Here is an 8887-nt window from a genome sequence, read left to right as displayed (position 1 = left end):
CTTTCTTGATGAAGAAGAGATTTCTCATGACTTCTCGGCTATGTACACGCCTCAAAAAAATGGAGTTGTTGAGAGGAAGAACCGGACACTTATTGAGATGGAAAGAACGATTCTTGATCAATACAAGATGCCAAGAGACTTTTGGGTGGAAGGGGTTGAGACAACTTGTCATGCTACAAATCGACTATATCTTCACAAGCTTCTCGGCAAGATGGTGTATGAGCTTCTCACCGGTAACAAACCCCAAGTTGGATACTTTCGAGTATTTGGCTCAAAGTGTTACATTATTGATAAGCATCATCTTTTGAAATTTGCTCCTAAATCACATGAAGGTTTCTTACTTGGATATGGCTCAAAGTCTCACACTTACCGTGTCTACAACAATTTTACCCGAAAGGTTAAAGAGACGGTAGATGTGAAGTTTAATGAATCTAATGTCTCACTAGTAGAACAATTGCCAATTGATGTAGGAGATGAAGATCCTTCAGAAGCAATTCAAAACTTGTCCAATGGCAAGATTCGCCCAACAGAGGTGAAGGAGAGTACTTTGTCCATTCAAGTGGAAGCCTCAACTTCACATCAAGGTGAACCACAAGTCAACTTGGAGGCATCCACAAGTGGAACACGTAAAGATGAAGGAAATGAGGAAGTATAACAAGATGAACCACATCGACCTCCCTCTCCACCTCCACAAGAGAAAAACAATTCCAACAACAATGAAAGAGGACAAGAAGAATAAGACAATAAAGAGGATGTTCCGCCCCAACCAAAACAAAAGCTCTCACGAGTTAGAGCAAGATTCACAAGAGACCATCGCATCGAACAAATCTTTGATGACATTCAAACTGGGAGAATTACTCACTCTGAAACTTCTTTGGCTAACTTTTCTGAACATTACTCATTAATTTCTAGTATTGAACCTATGAAGGTTGAAGAAGCTCTTGAGGATTCAGATTGGTTGAACACTATGCATGAAAAGCTACACAACCTCGAGAGGAATTAAGTGTGGAAATTGGTTGAAAAGCCCGTCGACAACCACAATGTCATTGTAACCAAATGGGTGTTTTGGAATAAGCAAGACGAGGATGGACAAGTTGTACATGACAAGGAACATTTCGTCGCCCAAGGCTACACTCAACTCGAAGGTATGGACTATGGTGAGACATATGCCCCTGTTGCTAGATTTGAGTCCATACATGTCTTACTTGCTTATGCCAATCACCATGATATCACTTTATAACAAATGAACATTAAAAGTGTTTTTCTAAATGGTGAAATTGAGGGGGAATTTTATGTTAAACAACCTCCTGGCTTTGTCAATCCTAAGAAACCTAATCAGGTCTACAAAATTCACAAAACTCTTTATGGTCTTAAACAAGCTTCTAGAGCATGGTATAAATGCTTGACCAGGTTCCTTATGGAAAAAGGATTTGAAATTGGGAAGATTGATTCTACACTTTTTACTAAATGGGTTAAAAAAATTTGTGTGCCAAATTTATGTGGATGATATCATATTTGGTTCTACTAACCCCCATTTTAGTGAAAAGTTTGGAAGGCTAATGTCGGAGAAGTTTGAGATGTCTATGATGAGTGAACTCAAAATTTTCCTTGGCTTGCAAATCAAGCAAACTAAGGAAGGTACCTTTGTTACCCACACAAAGTATACGAATGATCTTTTCAAGATGTTCAACATGCAAGAAATCAAAGGTATGAAAACACCCATGCCTACTAGTGGACATATTGACTTGAGTAAGGATGGCAAACCGATTGACCAAAAGGTTTACCACTGTATGATTGGTTCATTATTATATCTAAGTGCCTCCCGTCCCGATATTATGCTAAGTGTGTGCATGTGTGCATGATATGTAGCGTCCCCTAAAGAATGTCATCTTAAGGCTGTGAAATGGATAGTGAGATACTTAATTCATACACCAAACTTTGGCATTTGGTACCCTAAGAGGTCATCTTTCGATCTTGTTGGCTACTCCGATTTGGACTATGCCGGTGACAACGTCGATAGAAAGTACACTTCGGGTACTTGTCAATTTCTTGGTAGATCTCTTGTGTCTTGGTCCTCCAAGAAACAAAACTCGGTATCCTTATCTACCACCGAAGTGGAATACATTATCGCTAGATCATGTTGTGCTCAATTACTTTGGATGACCCAAACCCTTAAGGATTATGGGATACATGGGAAACATGTTCCATCGATTTGTGACAATGAAAGTGCTATTAAGATTGCTCATAATCACGTGCAACATTCTCGAACTAATCATATTGAAGTTCATCATCATTTCATTCGAGATCATGTTGCTAAAGGAGACATCAATCTTAAGCATGTTCGTACCGATAAGCAATTGGCGGATGTATTCACCAAACCGCTTGATGGTATTTTTCCGTTTGAGAGGTGAATTAAACATCATTGATGCCAAAAACATGGAGTGGAAAGTCCATTTGGATACATGCAAGGCATGATGCTTTATGACTAATCCTTGATATTTCTCTTTTAAGAATGATCATATGTCTTGGATCTATACTTGTAACCTTGCATGTTATCTAACCCTCATAGGTACTTGGATGAGCCCAAATCTATGTGATTTCAAATCACTCTCAATCGAAGTTATCTCTACATAACCAAGTTCCTATGTAATGATCGGTGAATTCAAGGAAGCATTACTCACTCAACATATCCTTTGGCAATTTCAATATATCAAATTTCATTTGGTATCAAGTTTCATTATTGTCATTTTGGATACACAAGTGCTCTTCCTTGCAAGACTAACCCATGTAGGAAGATGAACTCAAACTCCATGTGGTTCTCCCAACTCTTGATGAACTAGATCAACCTTGAGCATCCAACACAAGTTCGACTACATGATCAAGATCAACACCACAACTCAATGTATGTTATTCTATCTTATAGAAGCTTTGCTCCAAGTCTTGAGTCAAAGCAACTTAACAAGATGTGAATACATCAAAATGCTTAAACGAAAAATGGTAACCCCATTTTTAGCTTAAACGATGAGTCTGACCTACGATCAAGTGTTATCACTTGACTCCTCAGTCAATATACTCTAACATAGGTGACTTTGTCGCCAACCCCTTCTAGATGAAGTTCTCTAGTGTTTCTTTTCCTTGTGTTCTTCTATATATTTCTTGCTAAAAAAATTCATCTAGATCTCTTTTTTGTTCTTATTCTGTGTCTAGTTCATTACAAATCTTTTAGTTAATTCCTTGCAAATATTTGTGAGATTTCATTTCCCAAGTGAGATGAGGTGACAAAATCTTTACTCTGTGTTGAAGTTGAACCCTCCGATCAAAACCTATCAGCCTGACCTAAACACAAGGTCTCCTTCTGGATAGTTCATCGGTACAACCGACATGGACTAACTCGGTCGCACCGATCAGAACCTTCTGTGACTCTGTCATTTTGGTATCACCGATGGAAACTAATCAGTGTAACCGATTTAACTCTGAGAAAATGTTTTGCCATGTTTACTGCCTATTCTCTTCAGCTCCACTCAATGATTCTTTCCACTACAAGCATCATGAAATACCTACTTCCTTGTAGTGACTCTCAAGGACCTCACCAACCTGACTCATGCTCTAGAAGAACCCTTCTTGGAAATTGATGAAAAAGGGGGAGAGAGGGAGCACATAAAAGCCTATCAAATGAGCACATCTAAGCTATTCTAGATGCTGGTAAAACAAAGAGGAGAGAATCCACATGTCTTTTAGAGGGAAGGACATGTCAATATGCTTGAATATCCTTGTTGCTCTGATTTTTGTTGACTGTACCATTTCTTGCTCTTATTTTCTCTCAGCATACCTTCTCCCATGATCCAATATTAGATTCAGGGGGAGAAAGAATCCGTGTCTAGGGGAGGAAAATCTTTGCAATTCATTGCACATCTTTAAGTCTTTGGGGACATGTTAATATCTGAAAGTACTCAGTACTCACCCATTACATGTCATCCCAGTCTTGGTACTTTTGTGGTTTCCTGAAATTACTTTACTTTAGAGTTCTCTTGTGTTATCTAACCCTGTTTTCTCAAGTCCACTCCTTCCAAATCTAGCTCAAGACCACAAGGTAAGTATACGCATCACACTCATGTGCATGATGATCTCTTTCTGACGTACATATTGTTTGCAAGAGGGATTCATGAACATGAAGGTATACTCCTTAACCACATCATTTGCTCTGATGCATATAGCCAAGATACATGTAACTCATTGCTTGCTCTGTCATGCTTATGCATTCACATTTTCTTATATTCTATCTTTAAATGATTTCATACATGTAAGGGGAGCTTATGCATGTTACATATCTCTCCAAAGCTTTACTTGTTACTCTTCATATCATTTATCTAAGGCTTTGATGTATGTTGTCATCAATTACCAAAAAGTGGGTGATTGAAAGCACGAGTGCTCCTTGGATGGTTTTGGTAATTTATGTCAACATATATTTTGTTGGACTAATTCTTTTATCTAGCGTATTTCAGAATGTTCAATGAATAGCATGGCATGTACTAGAAATGTGGACCCCTCAAAATGCTAAGGACACATGTTGTCAAAAGCTCAAGACTCCTCATTTATATTTTAGTGATCTAGGATCACAATGAGTCCATAGGACAGCAAATACTATTAAAAAGGGATGATGTGTTGCTTAATGGTCTACTTTCTCATAATGCTTAATAATATTGCCCCAAAACCCTCAACCACTTTCTCATTTGCAAATATGTCCATAACCCAAAGTCACACTCGGCCCCACCAAAATCTTCCATTTAGCGCCAACGAGTTCATTTGGCATTATATACCCCTCCAGACCATTTTGAACTATGCCAAATGGAGTCTCACCGAGTTCAAAATGGAGTCTCACCGAGTTCTTCTATTCGTTCTGACTGAGTTGGGTCAAATGTGTGTAACGGTTGGATTTTGTGTGGAGGCTATATATACCCCTCCACACCATTCTCCATATGTGAGAAAGCCATCAGAACGTGCCTACAATTCTGGCCTACATTTTTTGAGAGAGAATCACCTACTCATGTGTTGACATTAAGATATTCCATTCCAACCACGAGAATTGATTTCTAGCCTTCTCCAAGTTACTTTCCACTCAAATTATCTTTCCACCATATCCAAATGTGTGATAGAGAGTTGAGTATTGAGGAGACTATCATTTGAAGCACAAGAGCAAGGAGTTCATCATCAACACAAAGTCTATTACATTTTGGAGAGTAGTGTCTCCTAGATTACTTAGGTGTCACTTTGGAGCCTCCGACAAGATTGTCGAGTTGAACCAATAAGTTTGTAAGGGCAAGGAGATCACCTACTTCATGAAGACATACCTGAGCGAGGCAAGTCCTTCGTGGGCGATGACCATGGAGGGATAGACAAGGTTGCTTCTTCGTGGACCCTTCATGGCTGGAGCCCTCCATGGACTCGTGTAACCGTTAACCTTCGTGGGTTTAAGTCTCCATCAACGTGGATGTACGATAGCACCACCTATTAGAACCACGCCAAAAATCTTTGTGTCTTCGTTGCATTTGCAAGCTCTAATCCCATTCCTTTACTCTCTTGCAATTAACCTGCTTTACCCTCTTATCGATCCTTTCAAGGTGCAAAAGCGCCTGTTTACGCCGACGTAGCCGCTAGGTCACAGATTGCGGTCGAACTCATGCAGGCTGTTAGCAAGCTCATGGCGGCTGCAGTCGCACTCTCACTGGGGTGGGCCACCGAAGTTGCCCCCATGATATGGGTCCACATCCCCATCTTTGGTCAATGAAGATTGAATAGTGACATGATATTTGAGAAGCTAGTGTGCTCGACACGCCGGTTGTGGACTGTAGCGGACAAACCTTCTCGCGTAAGCCATATACTATGATGGTGCTTGATACGTCTCCAAAGTATCTATAATTTTTTATTGTTCCATGCTATTATATTATCTGTTTTGGATGTTTAATATGCATTAATATCCTATTTTATATTATTTTGGGACTAGCCTATTAACCTAGTGTCTCGTGCATGTTCATGTTTTTCCTTGTTTTCGGCTTTTACTTAAAAGGAATATCAAACAGAATAAAATTTTACGGTGATTTTTCTTGGATCAGAAGAAACCTACGAGACTTGGAGAGGAGGCCAGAAGATCTACGAGGCGGACACAAGCCGTAGGGGCGCACCCCCGGGGCTGGTGGGCCCCTTGTATCCCTTCCAACCCTAATGCTTACACTATAAATCCCCAAATATTCCACCTATACCATAGGGCACACCAAAAATACTTTGTTGCTGCCGCAAGCTTCTGTTCTCGTGAGATCCCATCTCGGGGCCTTTTACGGCACTCTGCCAGAGGTGGTTTCGATCATGGAGGGCCTCTACATCAACCTTTCTGTCCTTCCAATGAAGTGTGTGTAGTTTACCACATACCTAAGGGTCCATAGCTACTAGATAGATGGCTTCTTCTCTCTCTTTCATCTCCAATACAATGCTCTCCTTGATGTTCTTGGAGATCTATCCAATGTAATCTTCTTTTGCGGTGCATTTGCTGAAATCTAATGAATTTTGGATTTATGATCAAATTATCTCTAAATATTTTTTGAATCTTCTCTGAACACTTATATGGATGATTGAGTTAGCTTAGTAATTCTCTCGATCTATCGATTTGGTTTGGCCTACTAGATTGGTTTTTCTTGCAATGGGAGAAATGCTTTGTGATGGGTTCGATCTTGCGGTGTCTTCTCCCAGTGGCAGTAGGGGCAGCGAGCCACGTATTGTATTATTTCCATTAAGGATAAAAAGATGGGGTTTATATCATATACACTTCTGCAGGATGCTACTAACGCGACACTATGATCAGAGACCCTTCGAAGAAACTGTGTGTGATGCAATAATCAAAAATGATGGTGTAAAAAACCATCAAAAAAGGTGCAAAATGTTTGCGATGACGGATGCATCAAAAATGGTTCATATTTTTGTTGCGTGTGTGATTCAGGGCATACAGTTCAGTTCATTTAACTATTTGCAATGAGGAGGAACAAAAGAAACAGGCTGCCAAATGAAGGCGCGTGCGATGTAGAGCATACGTTTCACTCGGATGATATGTTTGTGATTAGGCAACACAAAACAAACGGTCAGCTTGATCAAGGTGTGTGCGATATACGACATGCGGTTCACTCGGATGAATTGTTTGCATTGAGACAAGAGAACAGAAATGGTTCAACATAAGAAGATGTGTGTGTGATACATGGCAAACAGGTGTGTAATCAGAAATGTGTGCGAAGACCGATCATAACACAAACCATTGCTTCTAATAAGACGTATGTGATATGCTCTATCTACACAACATCTATTGGCCATTGGGGGACGGGCATTCATCCAGATATGCCATAAGGATGCGAAGAGGCATCATATATCAGTAAGGACTAGCTGTTCGACCAGTAGCTCATGTAAGAGAACTCTCAAGTTAAGTGTGCCAGGCTAGAGCAGCCATCAGATGGTGACTAGATGGGAAGTTGTGTCGATGTTACATTAACTGTTAGGATGGGTCATATCTGTCAAAATAAATGACTTATATGACCCATCGCATGAGTTAATTTAACCTCGAGATCCTTGTTTTTTATTTTTATTTTATTTGTTAACACATGTTAAAGAAGGTCTACCGCATTACTTTTTAACAATGTGTATACGTGGCATACAATTGATCCAACTGACCTGTTTGTGATGGAACAAGCCGTGTGTGTTGCGGGCAAATGCTTGCTAGTGTACAACCATTTGTGATTGATGAATTCTTCACCAACGGGTTCCCTAGTGTGGTCCATGTTCATGTAATCATCATCTACTTCTTGTGCTAGCTCGATGTTCCTTATATGCTAAGTTTCCATTAATTGTTGGCATTTTCTGAACACGCCACCATTTCGCGGCACTTCCTCACCTGTTTCTCGCCACCCAGCAATATTGCGCATAAGCCTAGGCGCGGCGCAACGCACTGAGGCAACAAGCACAGCCTGTAGCACACCCACCTTTTCCAAGCATGCCAACCCACCAAAGCACCGCCTCTGCCATCAACCTCGTCGACGAGGAAAACCAGAAGGCGCCAAAGCCCGTCGAGGCCGCGGCACTCCCCGACAACGCAATGGACGACGCCGTGATGCGCGTCATCGCCAGGTTTGAGCAGACCCTTGGCGCATGTCGCTTCAGCATCATGGATCAAGATAGGCATGTTAGCACCGAGAGGCTGCAGCTCGCTGCACAACATGATCGATGCCACGCCGCAGAGCAAGCTAGGCGCATCCGCACTGATAGGTTGCGTCTCGCCGCACGGCGAGAACATTGGAGAGCCGCAGAGCGAGAGGGGAGGCGCGCCGCACAGCAAGAGTGGATCCATCGGCGCTTGCCTATTGTCGACAAGGCATCGTAGTTGGGTACACGTCCTGTTAGTACCCCCATTCCTCGCTAGGAGTGGGCACAGGACCTCTGAGCCGTACTTGCACCAGAGGTCGGCCGCGCCGTACTTGCATCGGATGCCCGCCGTGCTGTTCGCAATGGTCGCACCGTTTGCCTTGTGCGTGATCCGCTCGATGCCAACGCGCTGGTCGGTAGGCTCGACCGCCTCCTTGGCCCAGGTGTCCATCTGGACGCAATAGAGGAACATGGTCGTCGCATCCTTGAGGTGGTGATCTCCGATGAAATAGCCAACTTAGAGCTCGAGATCACGCTCCAGATGTACCGCGAGCATGTCGACCGCTTGGTGATGACCCACAAGTGTATGGGGTCAATTCTTATAGATGTCCTGGATTAAGGGTTCCTCGGACAGCCGGACTATATGCATATGCCGGACTGTTGGGCTATGAAGATACAAGATAGAAGACTTCGTCCCATGTCCGGATGGGAC

The sequence above is a fragment of the Triticum dicoccoides genome, chromosome 4B (genome assembly GCF_002162155.2).
Source record: "Triticum dicoccoides isolate Atlit2015 ecotype Zavitan chromosome 4B, WEW_v2.0, whole genome shotgun sequence".
Classification (NCBI taxonomy): domain Eukaryota; kingdom Viridiplantae; phylum Streptophyta; class Magnoliopsida; order Poales; family Poaceae; genus Triticum; species Triticum dicoccoides.
The sequence above is the reverse complement of the archived record's forward strand: the minus strand, read 5'-3'. Positions refer to the sequence as shown.